Raw genomic sequence first — 16253 nt, 5'->3', positions numbered from 1 at the left:
GGGGGACAGACCACACGGTCCATCAAGAGCGTCTTCAACTGAAACAAGTAATCACCACCAGCCTCCAGAGGTGTCCATGCCGCTACCATTTGTGGACCTCCTCTCTGTACGCACATTGAGTCCTCTTCCAGAACTGTTGTCTGCCACATCTTAAATTCGTGTTCTGTATGGAAGATGACCCTTTTTAGCGTGTCGCCTTGAGTCAGCGAATAACAGGTCCATGTGTATTCTCGCTTCGCCGATTAGGATTTTTGGCCCATTCTATCATGTCTTCCCCCCCCCCCCCCCCACGGCCATCTTTTTTTTGGCCAGGTTCAAGAGGACATGGCCCATGTTACTAAGTAGTGCTACTCCGTAGGATGCCTTCGACCACAGGACAGCGGACCAACCACTTTGTTTAAGTGACACACATCGACAGCTTCACTTTCTTCTGAAAGGTTGATCGGAAGGCACCTCTCCACTTGTGTAGCTAAAACATACATATTGTACAAACATCCTTCTGAAATGAGGTCCAAAAAGCTTTGCCTCAACGCTCAACGTTTTGAAGTCGGGCTCAGTACCACTGCTTTTTTTTAAGGCATGTCAACCAATGCTTGTAAGGTTACCATCTTTCAGACAACGGAAGTAGGTAGGGATGCTGGTGAGCGTTGATGACGGCTGGAAGTAGGGCGCTTCGAGGAGTGATACGCCCCTCCTGCTCTCGTCTGTCCAACTGTCGAGGTGATCAACTGGTCAATGACCCGCCATGGCTGCTATCTTCCACCAAAGCTCAATACCATCTACCCAACACAAAACAGGTCCCCTGGGTACGTGTGGGCCCATCCCGTAGCAGCCACTGGATCATTAGCTGGGCTCCTGACACCCTTCCATGGTAGACCTAGTACTCATACACAATATAGAGTGTACACTCTATGGGTCAGGGACTTCCTGTGCCTTCAAAGTCCTCTCCGCCCCATTTCGTCCACGGTCAACTCCATATACGAAACAAATATTAATATATGCATATTTTCTGTACAGGAATCGGGGACTTATTGGTGTTTCATGGGTGCTGCCCTTAACACAGACGAGAGGCTGCAGCTCGTCCAGATTCCTCAGCTAGTTTCAGGCTGGAACAGCACCAACCTTTCCTGTTCCCGGATAAAGATGGAGGTCAGTCCCGGTGACGTCCGATTTTGTTTTTCTTGAGTTCACTTGTCGGGTGGCGTCACCCGCTGCAGTAAGTGACAGAACAGGTACCAATGAATCATTTTGCAGCCGAATAACATCCTCAATCGGTGCTCGTCTGGCTAATTATAAGAAGGGGGTGTGTATCATTCCCAGTCCCCCTAATAACCTTCGCTGGTTAAGTGACCCAGTCATGTTGTCCCCATGGAGATCTCAGCTCTCCACGGGATCCTGGTGGCTGTGTATTGTACCAGGCCCATAGTAACAAAGTAGAAGAGGGTGAGAGAAGATGTTTATGTCCAGTGGAGTTTCACACGAGTTACATCCTAGTTGGGTGAGATACTCATCTTGTATGTATAGGTCTATTGATGCAGAGGACGAAACAAAAAACAAACAAACCCAGTGACACATCTCCCTGTTGTGTCTCACTAGGGGGAAATTCAGTCCTCACCCCGGAAATGGTGTGTGTGTGTGTGTGTGTGTGTGTGTGTGTGTGTGTGTGTGTGTGTGTGTGTGTGTGTGTGTGTGTGTGTGTGTGTGTGTGTGTGTGTGTGTGTGTGTGTGTGTGTGTGTGTGTGTGTGTGTGTGTGTGTGTGTGTGTGTGTCTATATATTCATTGTGTTTCACAGAGATATGGTGAAGACAGACCCGAAAGAGTCCAGGCAATTTGCACAAACAAAGACAGAAATGCATTAACAGTGCGGGGCAGGCAGGCAGTCCTGTGCCCCATGAATTCCATTTGAATGTGTCAATTATTCAGTAGCCCGCTCAGTACTATCTTCAGCTCCAGCTGTGTGTAAGGCTAATAGCTGAGCTGTAACCTGGCAGAGAAGAACAATGGGGTTATACACCTCGTAAATCACCAGTCCCAAAGCACACAGCCTTCCACCCTCTGCAATGTCCTTCCCCGTCCTCCCTTCTACCAAACTGAAGACCTCATTAACTTCCCACCTTGGGGGGGGGGAAACACTAATTAAAATGTAAACTGGCAGATATCCCCAAGGATACGTCGTCCCACCTCCCACCGTTTGCCCCCAGTGATGGCGGGTATGCCTGGTTCACCTGCTTTCCTAATAAGATTGGAAGCTTGTTGACCGTTGGGGTTTTGCTCCTCGTTAACTAACAACGTTATCTTGATAACGAGCTGCTTTTAATCGGAAATGCTACCCCCGCAATGTAGGCTGCTGGAATCACTCTACTCTTTCCTAAATCTGTCTCGGCGTCTCCCCTGCTGAAATCCCTCTCCTGGCTTCCTATCAAATCCCGTATTACTTACAAAATTCTCCTCCTCGTTTTTAAGGCTATACACCCCTCTACCCCTCCTTACATCTCACCCTAATATCTCACTATACCCTCCTCTGCCCCTCCTTACATATCACCCTAATATCTCACTATACCCTCCTCTGCCCCTCCTTACTTCTCACCCTAATATCTCACTATCCCCTCCTATGTCCATCCTTACATATCACCGCAATATCTCACTATACCCTCCTCTGCCCCTCCTTACATATCACCGCAATATCTCACTATACCCTCCTCTGCCCCTCCTTACATATCACCGCAATATCTCACTATACCCTCCTCTGCCCATCCTTACATATCACCGCAATATCTCACTATACCCTCCTCTGCCCCTCCTTACATATCACCGCAATATCTCACTATACCCTCCTCTGCCCCTCCTAACATCTCACCCTAATATCTCACTATACCCTCCTCTGCCCCTCCTTACATATCACCGCAATATCTCACTATACCCTCCTCTGCCCCTCCTTACATATCACCGCAATATCTCACTATACCCTCCTCTGCCCCTCCTTACATATCACCGCAATATCTCACTATAACCTCCTCTGCCCCTCCTTACATCTCACCCTAATATCTCACTATAACCTCCTCTGCCCCTCCTTACATCTCACCCTAATATCTCACTATACCCTCCTCTGCCCCTCCTTACATCTCACCCTAATATCTCACTATACCCTCCTCTGCCCCTCCTTACATCTCACCCTAATATCTCACTATACCCTCCTCTGCCCCTCCTTACATCTCACCCTAATATCTCACTATACCCCCCTCTGCCCCTCCTTACATCTCACCCTAATATCTCACTATACCCTCCTCTGCCCCTCCTTACATCTCACCCTAATATCTCACTATACCCTCCTCTGCCCCTCCTTACATCTCACCCTAATATCTCACTATAACCCCCTCTGCCCCTCCTTACATCTCTCCCTAATATCTCACTATACCATCCTCTGCCCCTCCTTACATATCACCCTAATATCTCACTACACCCTCCTCTGCCCCTCCTTACATATCACCCTAATATCTCACTACACCCTCCTCTGCCCCTCCTTACATATCACCCTAATATCTCAATATACCCTCCTCTGCCACTCCTTACATCTCACCCTAATATCTCACTATACCCTCCTCTGCCCCTCCTTACATCTCAGCCCTAATATCTCACTATACCCTCCTCTGCCCCTCCTTACATCTCACCCTAATATCTCACTATACCCTCCTCTGCCCCTCCTTACATCTCACCCTAATATCTCACTATACCCTCCTCTGCCCCTCCTTACATCTCACCCTAATATCTCACTATACCCTCCTCTGCCCCTCCTTACATCTCACCCTAATATCTCACTATACCCTCCTCTGTCCCTCCTTACACCTCACCCTAATATCTCACTATACTCTCCTCTGCCCCTCCTTACATCTCACCCTAATATCTCACTATACCCTTCTCTGCCCCCCTTACATCTCACCCTAATATCTCACTATACCCTCCTCTGCCCCTCCTTACATCTCACCCTAATATCTCACTATACCCTCCTCTGCCCCTCCTTACACCTCACCCTAATATCTCACTATACCCTCTTCTGCCCGTCCTTACATCTCACCCTAATATATCACTATACTCTCCTCTGCCCCTCCTTACATCTCCCCCTAATATCTCACTATACTCTCCTCTGCCCCTCCTTACATCTCACCCTAATATCTCACTATACCTTCCCCTGCCCCTCCTTACATATCACCGCAATATCTCACTATACCCTCCTCTGCCCCTTCTAACATCTCACCCTAATATCTCACTATACCCTCCTCTGCCCCTCCTTACATATCACCGCAATATCTCACTATAACCTCCTCTGCCCCTCCTTACATCTCACCCTAATATCTCACTATAACCTCCTCTGCCCCTCCTTACATCTCACCCTAATATCTCACTATACCCTCCTCTGCCCCTCCTTACACCTCACCCTAATATCTCACTATACTCTCTTCTGCCCGTCCTTACATCTCACCCTAATATCTCACTATACCCTCCTCTGCCCCTCCTTACATCTCACCCTAATATCTCACTATATCCTCCCCTGCCCCTCCTTACATCTCACCCTAATATCTCACTATACTCTCCTCTGCCCCTCCTTACATCTCACCCAAATATCTCACTAAAATCTCCTCTGCCCCTCCTTACATATCACCCTTATATCTCACTATACCCTCATCTGCCCCTCCTTACATCTCACCCTAATATCTCACTATACCCTCCTCTGCCCCTCCTTACATCTCACCCTAATATCTCACTATAACCTCCTCTGCCCCTCCTTACATCTCACCCTAATATCTCACTATATCCTCCTCTGCCCCTCCTTACATCTCACCCTAATATCTCACTATACCCTCCTCTGCCCCTCCTTACATCTCACCCTAATATCTCACTATATCCTCCTCTGCCCCTCCTTACATCTCACCCTAATATCTCACTATACTCTCCTCTGCCCCTCCTTACATCTCACCCTAATATCTCACTATAATCGCCTCTGCCCCTCCTTACATATCACCCTTATATCTCACTATACCCTCCTCTGCCCCACCTTACACCTCACCCTAATATCTCACTATACCCTCCTCTGCCCCACCTTACACCTCACCCTAATATCTCACTATACCCTCCTCTGCCCCTCCTTACATCTCACCCTAATATCTCACTATAACCTCCTCTGCCCCTCCTTACATCACCCTAATATCTCACTATACCCTCTTGTGCCCCTCCTTACATCTCACCCTAATATCTCACTATAACCTCCTCTGCCCCTCCTTACATCTCACCCTAATATCTCACTATACCCTCTTCTGCCCCTCCTTACATCTCACCCCAATATCTCACTATACCCTCCTCTGCCCCACCTTACACCTCACCCTAATATCTAACTATACCCTCCTCTGCCCCTCCTTACATCTCACCCTAATATCTCACTATACCCTCCTCTGCCCCTCCTTACATCTCACCCTAATATCTCACTATAACCTCCTCTGCCCCTCCTTACATCACCCTAATATCTCACTATACCCTCCTCTGCCCCTCCTTACATAACCCTAATATCTCACTATGCCCTCCTCTGCCCCTCCTTACATCTCACCCTAATATCTCACTATACCCTCCTCTGCCAATCCTTACATCTCACCCTAATATCTCACTATACCCTCCTCTGCCCCTCCTTATATGTCACCCTAATATCTCACTATGCCCTCCTCTGCTCCTCCTTACATCTCACCCTAATATCTCACTATACCCTCCTCTGCTCCTCCTCACATCTCACCCCTAATATCTCACTATACCCTCCTCTGCCCCTCCTTACATCTCACCCTAATATCTCACTATACCCTCCTCTGCCCTTCCTTACATCTCACCGCAATATCTCACTATACACCCCTCTGCCCCTCCTTACATCTCACCCTAATATCTCACTATACCCTCCTCTGCCCCTCCTTACATCTCACCCTAATATCTCACTATACCCTCCTCTGCCCCTCCTTACATCTCACCCTAATATCTCACTATACACCTGCGTGACTCTTGCGTTCTGCTCAAGGATGTCTTCTCTCTGCCCCTTTTGTATCTAACTCCGTCTCTTGCATAAAACCTTTCTCACTGACTGCCCCGCACCTCTGGAACGCCCTTCCCCTCAATACCCGACTAGCACCCTCTCTATCCACCTTTAGGACCTTTCTTAAAACCCACCACCGTAACGAAGCGTATGAGTAGCTCCGTGGCTGATACTACACACCTCTGATGCACTGACCCCTGCAGACGCACTTACCAGAACATCCTCCTGCTTTCTCTGCAAGTTCTTCCTACCTACCACTTAGATTGTAAGCTCTTCAGGGGGAAGAGACTCCCTTTCCTTGTGTTACTTTCATGTCTGACGCGCTTATTGTGCGTTATAAAATGATCTCACGTGTATTACTGCTGTGAAGCGCTACTTACCGGGATAGCTATATAAATAAAGACGTACATACATACAATGGGGTTTCAAAGACGAATGTTACTAGCGTGAAGTTAAAAATAACAGTAATAAAATAACACAGGAGTGAGAGGGGAGAAGGCGTCTGATACCATTTATTGGACCAACAAGTAGTTCAGATGTTACAAGCTTTCCAACCTCTAGGGGTTCTTCATTGAGTAAGCAATCCTAGTAGGTTGCCTGATGAAGGACCCAGAGAGGTTGGAAAGCTTGTAACATCTCAACTCCTTGTTGGTCCGATAAAAGGTATCGTACACCCTCTTCCCTCTCCCTCCTGTGTTACTACATGGAAGAAAGGACCAACCGGGCAGGGGAGTTATATGCATTACACGCTATGGACGTGTGCCAGGCCCTCCCTAACCAGCACCCTCCCACTCAAGTCTCTGCCTGGCCAATGTCGGAAGTCCGACACGTCCAGAAGTCGGGGGCCCAGATTTTTGTGTCCGACTGCTGGGTCCCAAGCTCCCTGCCACTTCCAGGCCCTCACCTCCCCTCCCCCCCACCCCCCAAGTCTCTGCCTGGTCAATGTTGGAGGTCCGGCCTGCCCAGAAGTCGGGGCCCAGATTTCCGCGTCCTACCGCTGGGTCCCAAGCTCCCTTCCACTGCCAGTCCCCCTAAGCTAGGTAAGCTTCAGCATCCCCCACCCCTACCCGGGTCCAACCCTCAGTCCCAGCCTCCGGAGGAGCTGTCAGTGGGCCTGAAGCAAGGAGTTGGCTTGCTTTCATTTCCCAGGAAATGAATTTGAGAGGGCAGGAGAGTTTTGCAGAAGTGCCGTCATGACGACGCTGTTTGGACCTGCCTGGAGTCACTGCCAAGGAGTTGGCTGTGTTTCCCCCCGTGTGCAGCGCCATCAGACACGCCCTCCCTGACCGGCAGATCCGACAGGTCCTGTGGAGGTTACCGTGTCAGCCACGCGGGATCGCCCGGATTTCCTAATAATATCGTCATCAGCCAGAATAATCGCCGCCGCCCGATCTACGTCACGTCTTCAAATCCGGGAACGGGTGAGGAACCCTGATCTAACGGGACGGACCGGAAAGAGAGGTTTGGGTGTTGAGGAGCGGAACTTGGCATCAATTGGGCCGGAAACGGTTGTTGGGGTTCTCCCCAATATGACTAAGATCAGTAATGGGTTTGGAGCTCTTGTACCAGGTGTCCCCAAAAAGCTGAGTCTCATTTGAACCAGTTTTGAAAATTGGTGGCCTTGCCTTGTATCCTGTTTAACCTCTTGTTGCCTGAACCCTGCTAGCTCCTTGGACTCCGCTTCTCTCTACTCCTGATCCGGCTTGCACGACGATTCTCCAGTCCCGACCTTGGCTAAGTACTCCAACGATCCGACACTCTCCTACCCTGAACCTGCTTCGTACCCCGACTATCCGATACCCTCCAATCCTGAAAATTGCCGCTCCAAACCTCCTCGGAAAACCAGTACGGATGAGATGTTGTAGTCCTCGGTGCAGAGCGGGGCTGCGGTCCCACGAACGGTCCTCTGCAGCAGGAACTAACGCAAGGTTTGCCGGGGCCAATGGTAAGGCTTGACTAGCCTTCGCCGGGATCCTGCCGCAGCTACACCATGGATAGGGGGTGGGGAGGGTGTAAAACGGAGGGAGGGGAAGAGTGTAAACATGGATGGGGGGCGTGGGCGGAGTGAGAAAGGGGCGGGGGGTGGAAGGGAGTGAAAGAGAGGGAGAAAGGGGGAGTGAGATGGGGGGGAGTGAGAGAGATGGTGTGTGTGTGTTTGGGTTATTCTGGGGGAAATTGAGGTGTGAGAGGAAGGAGGCATTGAGTGAGCGAGCGAAAGAAGGGATGTCAGAGAGGGATGAGGGAGCGAGGGGGGAGAATGGGGTAAGAGGGGGAGAGTGATAGAGAAGGGAAAGAGAGAGGCGGGTACGTGAGTGATGATTAATAATTTGGGATGTGTCCTGGTTTGACACTTGAAAAATACGGTCACCTTAAATATGACTTATTTTGAAAGTTAGCTCCACGTGTCACCCTTTAAAGCAGCTTACCGACTGTATTTGGGAGGGGAACACAGGTGTCCTACTGTATCGTATTGTGAAGAACAATAAGCATGCAATGAGAACAGTGCCGCCCCATGTATTGGCAACCTATTTCCATCGTGTACACCAGGAGCACCGAAGGACTCCATCAAGGAGACCACCCTGAGGTCATACACTCATGGCCTTAGCCAGCATCCTCCAGCTCCCCAAACATAACCCCCCAAAAGAACACCAGGAAGCCATGATTGGGGGTAAAATTGGGCAACAGCTTTATTGATAAACAACTACTTGTTTTAACTAGATGGTGGCAGAAACTGCCCCCCCCCCCCGCCAGACGACCATGGTCAACCTCCGAGGCCAGGTGCCGCCCAGCACACTGGGCCCTGCAGGACCCAAAGAGCACCAAGGGTGAGCCAACAGTACGCACCACCCAGCAGACACGGCTTCCCGTCACCACTTTAGACCTAATCCCAGGTCAAACACTCTCCTGGTTCCTACCCTAGACCACAGCACAACGGACACTACCATCCCACTGGCTCTGCCCCTGGACTCCGGCAAGTACTCACACTAACCCACTCTCCCCAACCCAGACCCGGCTACGCTGACTATCCCCCCTCCAGGCGTTCTCCCGCTGCTGTGGGCTCGCAGTCTTGTACTTTCCCACCTCGGCATCGGGGGCCCCGCCTTGTCCGTGGTGAGCGCAAGCGTTACACTACCACAGGGTTCGGTAATAATTTGACTTTACAGAACAACTACGGTGGAAATATTAGCCGTCCAATCGCGACGCGGGGAAAGAACCGTTACTAATGGCCGTGTTAATTCCCACATGGCGACTATCGGTTATATATCGCGCCCTGGCAAATTATTACCGTAATCTCGATGACTTCCTTAATAATGACTCATTCCGTCATACAATTATAGTAATGACGCTGTATTTACTTCTTCTCTACCAGGTACGATATTAACTCCGTTTTAACCGAGTTTGATGTAACCCCGGGCCGAAGAACTTTATCGAATGGAGTGTCCTGATTGGTCAACACAGCAAGGCCCCGCTTCTCGGCGCCCCGCCAACACGGCCGACCCGAGAAGGGGGGGCCGCCATGTCTCCTCAGAGGTCACGCATGCGCAGAACGGGGCTGTTGCCGCCGGGGGGCAGAAGGGGGATAATGCCGGGTTGCGCATGCGCACAGATGAAAATCGCCGGTTCCGCTTTCCGGCGATTTTTTACTACACGGCGGGGCCCTTAGAACGGAACCCGCCGTGTACCCGGGGCCCGGCTGTACAAAGACTTTAATTGATAATCATTTTAACTCGTTAACGGGTATAGACAGAGATTAGCATGTAACTGCGCAGAGTGAGACGAGGGAAATACATTCGAGGGCTTATGAAAAACCGTGAAGATAATGTAAGATTTATTAGGGCGACAGATGCGGTATTCTGCCAAGAGGGAAATTAAGGAAATTAAATTAAACATGAGACGACCTGTTTCACAAAAGATCCCAGACACACAAAACTTGAGGTTTTAAAAAATTCAGAAACGAACCAGTCAACCGTGATCTCAAGTTCATCGGGACGAGAGAGGCTGGGTGAATTATTAATACATGAAAAGGGAATCAAATCATGACAATTCCGTACACCTGCCTTCCCACGTGGAACCAGAGGGTACTAATGGCAGTGACATGGTTAAGGGGTCAGTCCCTCCTAGGGGCAAAGTGTACTAATGGCAGTGACATGGTTAAGGGGTCAGTCCCTCCTAGGGGCAAAGTGTACTAATGGCAGGTACACGCTGATACACACAAAGGCTCGCTGATATACACACAGATACATACACAGGCACACGCTGATACACACACTGATACACTCACACAGAATATACAAACACAGGCTCGCTGATACACACTGATACATACACAGGCACACGCTGATACACACATTGATACACTCACACAGGATATACAAACACAGGCTCGCTGATACATAATGATACATACCCAGGCACACGCTGATACTCACACAGGCTCGCTGATACACATACTGATACATACCCAGGCACACGCTGGTACACACTGATACACACACAGGCTCGCTGATACACACTGATACACACACAGGCTCGCTGATACACACATTGATACACTCACACAGGATATACAAACACAGGCTCGCTTATACACACTGATACATACACAGGCACACGCTGATACACACAGGCTGATACATACACAGGCACACGCTGATACACACTGATACACTCACACCGGATACACACACAGACACGCTGGTACACACATTGATACATACACAGGCACACTCTGATACACACACATAGGCTCGATGATGCACACACAGACACGCTGATACACTCATTAATACATACACATACACACATACTGATATACATAGACACAATGAAACACACATTAACAAACTGATATACATACAGACACCCTGATGTACACAGAGTAACACACTGAAATACATACAATGACACTGACACACACAGTAGCATATACATACAGCCTAAACACAGACATATACAATGATAGACAAAGATTTGCTAACGCCCACACACACACAGACATGCTTCAATACTGCTGATATTGCAAGCAGGGGGAATTTGTGCTTACATTTCTCACAACACCCCCGCTAACGAACGTGCTCTCGCACGGCTGTGTCACACACACACACACACCGGATTATCAGCACAGGACTCTCCGCCTGTGCTGCAGGACGCCCAGGTGTTTCATTCAACAACAGGGCTGTGACAGCGACTGAAAAACCCAGCTTTTCAAGAAATCCCTGCATTCGCCAGCACGACGACACCAATTCATCTGACACCGTGTGACCCTCGGAGCTCGCCGGACATCAGTGCTACTTACTGGGGTTGAGCTGCCTACAGAAAAATACTGTGCGTGACTTTAAAGCTGATCAACATCGAGGGGAAAGCCCTGTGGACCACTTCATGGCTTGTGGTGGTATAGGGGGCCCTGTAGAGCTTTTTAGTACACTTTGCGCCTATGGGGACTGACCCCTTAACCATGTCACTGCCATTAGTACACTTTGCCCCTAGGAGAGACTGATCCCTTAACCATGTCACTGCCATTAGTACACTTTGCCCCTAGGAGAGACTGGCCCCTTAACCATGTCACTGCCATTAGTACACTTTGCCCCTAGGAGAGACTGATCCCTTAACCATGTCACTGCCATTAGTACACTTTGCCCCTAGGAGAGACTGATCCCTTAACCATGTCACTGCCATTAGTACACTTTGCCCCTAGGAGAGACTGATCCCTTAACCATGTCACTGCCATTAGTACACTTTTCCCCTAGGAGAGACTGACCCCTTAACCATGTCACTGCCATTAGTACACTTTGCCCCTAGGAGGGACTGACCCCTTAACCATGTCACCGCCATTAGTACACTTTGCCCCTAGGAGGGACTGACCCCTTAACCATGTCACTGCCATTAGTACACTTTGCTCCTAGGAGGGACTGACCCCTTAACCATGTCACTGCCATTAGTACACTTTGCCCCTAGGGGGACTGATTCCTTAACCATGTCACTGCCATTAGTACACTTTGCCCTAGGAGAGACTGACCCCTTAACCTTCTCCTACTATGTAACTATAGCCTTCTCTTACTATGTAACTATGTAAATATATCCTCTTCATACTATGTAACTATATCCTCCTCCTACTCTGTAACTATGTGACTATATCCTCCTACTTTGTAACTATATCCTCCTACTACTATGTAACTATATCCTCCTACTACTATGTAACTATGTAACTATATCCTCCTACTACTATGTAACTATGTAACCATATCCTCCTACTACTATGTAACTACATAATTTCATCCTCCTACTTTGTAACTATGTAACACCAAAAACATAGATTGTAAGCTCTTCGGGGCAGGGATTGTGTCTGTAACATTCCTACGTGCGGCGTATCGTGCGCTGTGCTGTGAGCGTGACGCGCTTTGCGTCCCATTGGAAGAGAAGCACGATATGAAATAAAGTTATTATTATTATTATTATTAAGTTGTCCCAAATCGTCAATAGGAGCTCTGGTGTGGTCGGGCCTGTCCCGTACCAGGCACGTTATAAGGGCATTGTGAAGGATGGCTACAGGCTAAACAGGGAGGACGTCAAAGAAACATTATGTTATATACGCCTACAATATATATTATCTCAAACTGTGCATGCAATGTCTTGTATATAATGTATTACCCAGTTTACTTAATGTAACTATGTACACCTCAACCCCCTTATAACGCTGTGCTTGGGGTCCAAAGAATCGCATCGCGCTATAAGCGGATCGCGTTAGAATTAATGTACCATTGTATGCGTTGTACAATAAAGTATTTAAGACGCCAATAACCGTGTTGTAAAGTATTCGTAACTACGATAAATTGGGAGCCACGCGTACATCGCGTTATATGCAGATCCGCGCTGTAGCGGCTCGCGCTATAACGGGGTTGAGCTGTATTTGTAACCATGTATTATTTGTCACCTTAACTGTGTGCCCGGGACAAACCTGAAAACGAGAGGTAACGCTCACCGTGTTACTTCCTGGTAACACACGTTATAAATAAAATAAATAAAAGATGTGTGGGAAAGTGTTGGTATTTCGGCTTGACACGCGCACGCCGGGAGAGCGGGTTTCTCGCCGGGGGTGGGGGAAAGGATCACATTTCTGCCTGAAACCGCGTCGCCCTCCGGGTGCAGATAAAGCGAGCAGGTCCAACTTGTAAATGTACTTGTTAAACGCTACCTGCGGCAACATCACCCCACGGGGTCAGCTCTCTCTCACATCGTATATAATGATGAATCATTAACATATCTATATATATAAAAGCGAAAAACCGTGTTAACAACATGTAGTTAATAGAAATCTGGTGCTGTGGTTTCTGTTGTAGGATAGGCCTGAAATTCAGCCTTATTTGCTTGGAAGTAGGAGATAACCCCAAACGCCTCCAGCCTGCCCCGGGACCACGTGAGCCTGGCCACGTGCGCTCTGTGGTTGTTCCCTGACGCAGGAGTAGTTCCCGGTCACCGCCTTCTCCGCGCAGCAGCTGAAGGGTTCATTAGTGTCCGCCTCTAATTCTCATTCTATGTATATTTGCCTCTCGCTGATCGCTTGTTCCCCGGGCACCCACGCCCCCCCCCCCCACCCCTCTGCCTTATATTCTCCCTAAAACGCTGCAGATAGCCGCATCGATTCCCATTAACCACTATACCCAAAAGTAGGGGTTCTCAACTCCAGTCCAGTCGAAAACTGAGCCACCTGTGCTGAAGCAGGGACTGATTGCACTAAATGTGCTGAAGCAGGAACTGATTGAGCCACCTGTGCTGAAGCAAGGACTGATTGAGCCATCTATGCTGAAGCAGGGACTGATTGGGCCACCAGTGCTGATGCAGGGACTGATTGCACTAAATGTGCTGAAGCAGGAACTGATTGAGCAACCTGTGCTGATGCATGTACTGATCGAGCCACCTGTGTTGATGCAGGGACTGATTGCACTAAATGTGCTGAAGCAGGAACTGATTGAGCCACCTGTGCTGAAGCAAGAACTGATTGAACAACCTGTGTTGATGCAGAGACTGATTGAGTCATCTATGCTGAAGCAGGGGTTGATTGAGCCACCTGGGGGTTTTGTGTTTTGTCTTCCCCTGGGAAAAAAGCATATACATTCTGGGTAACATTTCACCCCGTAGCGCTGTCTGTGCGCGCGGCGCTGTACATAGAAATCTCGCGCCCTCGCCCGCAGAGCTTGCAATCACATTAGCGCACACACACGACCTTCAAACGCTCGCCTCCCTAGAGCGCATTCTAAGCAGCAGCCCGGGAGAGCCCCTGATTTCACTGTGAATGCGGCTGCAACACCGCAGCTCCCCAGGCACGATGGGCTAATATGGGTTAATTTGATTTGCGGTAGTCAGACAGCTGGGCCCAGCGCTGGGTATTCCCGTCTCGCTGACTTGTGGGCGTTTCTTTTGTGCGTGTGAACACACAATCGGGCAGTAAAACGGCGTTACAATCACTGCAGGAGCTATCCTCAGGAAACACGATACATGCACAAACACCCGTATACACACCCTTACAAACGTATATACACACACAAATATATCTCTCTATTTATGGATGGATTATATATATATATATATATATATATATATATATATATATATATATATATACACACACACACACGCACACACACACACACACACGTCTGCTTTCTTTTTCGGCATATCTTGCAGAAAAATCGCTCAATTCGGGCGCGCAGCATCAAAACGGCGTCGCGTTGCCATGCCAACGGTAACGCCACATCACAGCGTCCGTTGCCCTGGCAAGACGCTCTCGGATGTCACGCGTGCCGCGTTGTCATGACGCCTCGGCGCCACGCAGCGTCCCGTCAAGTTGACGCCGCGTGACGTCCCGTTGTCATAGCAACCCGGCCATATTGAAAAGGTTGCAGGGGGGAGTTGCCGGGAGGAGTTCCGAAGGATGCCGGGAGACAACGCCACCGAAGGTCAGCGGTAAATTTAAGAATGTTCTCTGGGCTTCCGGGAAAAGGTGCAACTCTGGTCTGTCACAGGAGATCACGACATTTCAGAATTATTTGATCTAATAAATATTATTGGGAATAGGTGACGCACGTGATGACCTCATCAAGAGCGCGGTTACAAAATGGTGTTTGGCGCCAAAGATATGCACGTAAATAAAGTGCTGGAGACAATGATGGTCCTAAACGCCGGAATCGAATGTTTCCTGATAACGGACGGTCGCTAGGAAGACGGGAAAATAAAACTAATTCGTAACGTTCAGGAGCGCCTGGATCAACGCATTATCAGCGCGGTAGTGGAGGGTATACCGCCGTATACCCTCTTATTTTTGAGCCATGAAACCTTTACGGTAAGGCAAGGGGTTATATCCTCTGGTTCGAAAATAACTTTTGTTGGCGGAGCGCGTGGGGGCTCGGCCGGCGCTGGAGGTTGAGCCCAATCGCCGCTTACAATCTTAAGTGTATCTTTATCCTGTGGGGGAACACTGAAATAAATTACTACAGCTCAACGCTGCGCTTGGGGGTCCAAAGAATCACATCGCGCTGTAAGCGGATCGCGTTGGAAATAATGTACCGTTGTACAATCAAATATTTAAGACGCCAATAACCGCGTTGTAAAGTATTCGGCAATACGAAAAAAATTGGGAGCCACGCGCGCATCGCGATACAAGCGGATCCGCGTTGTAACGGATCGCGCTATAACGGGGGTTGAGCCGTACCAACTTCTTCCGCTCAACCGACGACTGCGTCACGTGTTGCTTTTGCAAACGGAACGATGCTTCAGCCTTCGAATGACTGGCAAACAATACTGTCCCGAAAAGACAGTAAAAACCCTCGCCACAGCACATGTGGTTACCATGGAAAGGTTTAAAACGTTTTCAAAACACTGATGATGTAACGCCGTGCGTAAGCTCAGCGCCAGCCGTAAAACGGTAATACATTAATTGACTTGCAAGGTGACAGGCGACAGTAATCCTCGTTAGCATCCATCAACCCATTAGTGAAGGTTAAACTGGTTAATTATATAATTTCCAACAGGCTCTGGGAATAGCACCTTAAACAGCAAAACGTTGAAAACAGAAACAAGTTTAAACTGATTCCTCTATGGTAGATTATATGATGTGTATTACCAGATTTATAATAGGCTGTGATGTATTTTCACTCGGAGAAACAGTAGGGAAAAAAAGTGTAGTGACTGGCC

This window comes from Ascaphus truei, chromosome 23 (genome assembly GCF_040206685.1).
Source record: "Ascaphus truei isolate aAscTru1 chromosome 23, aAscTru1.hap1, whole genome shotgun sequence".
NCBI lineage: Eukaryota > Metazoa > Chordata > Amphibia > Anura > Ascaphidae > Ascaphus > Ascaphus truei.
The sequence above is the reverse complement of the archived record's forward strand: the minus strand, read 5'-3'. Positions refer to the sequence as shown.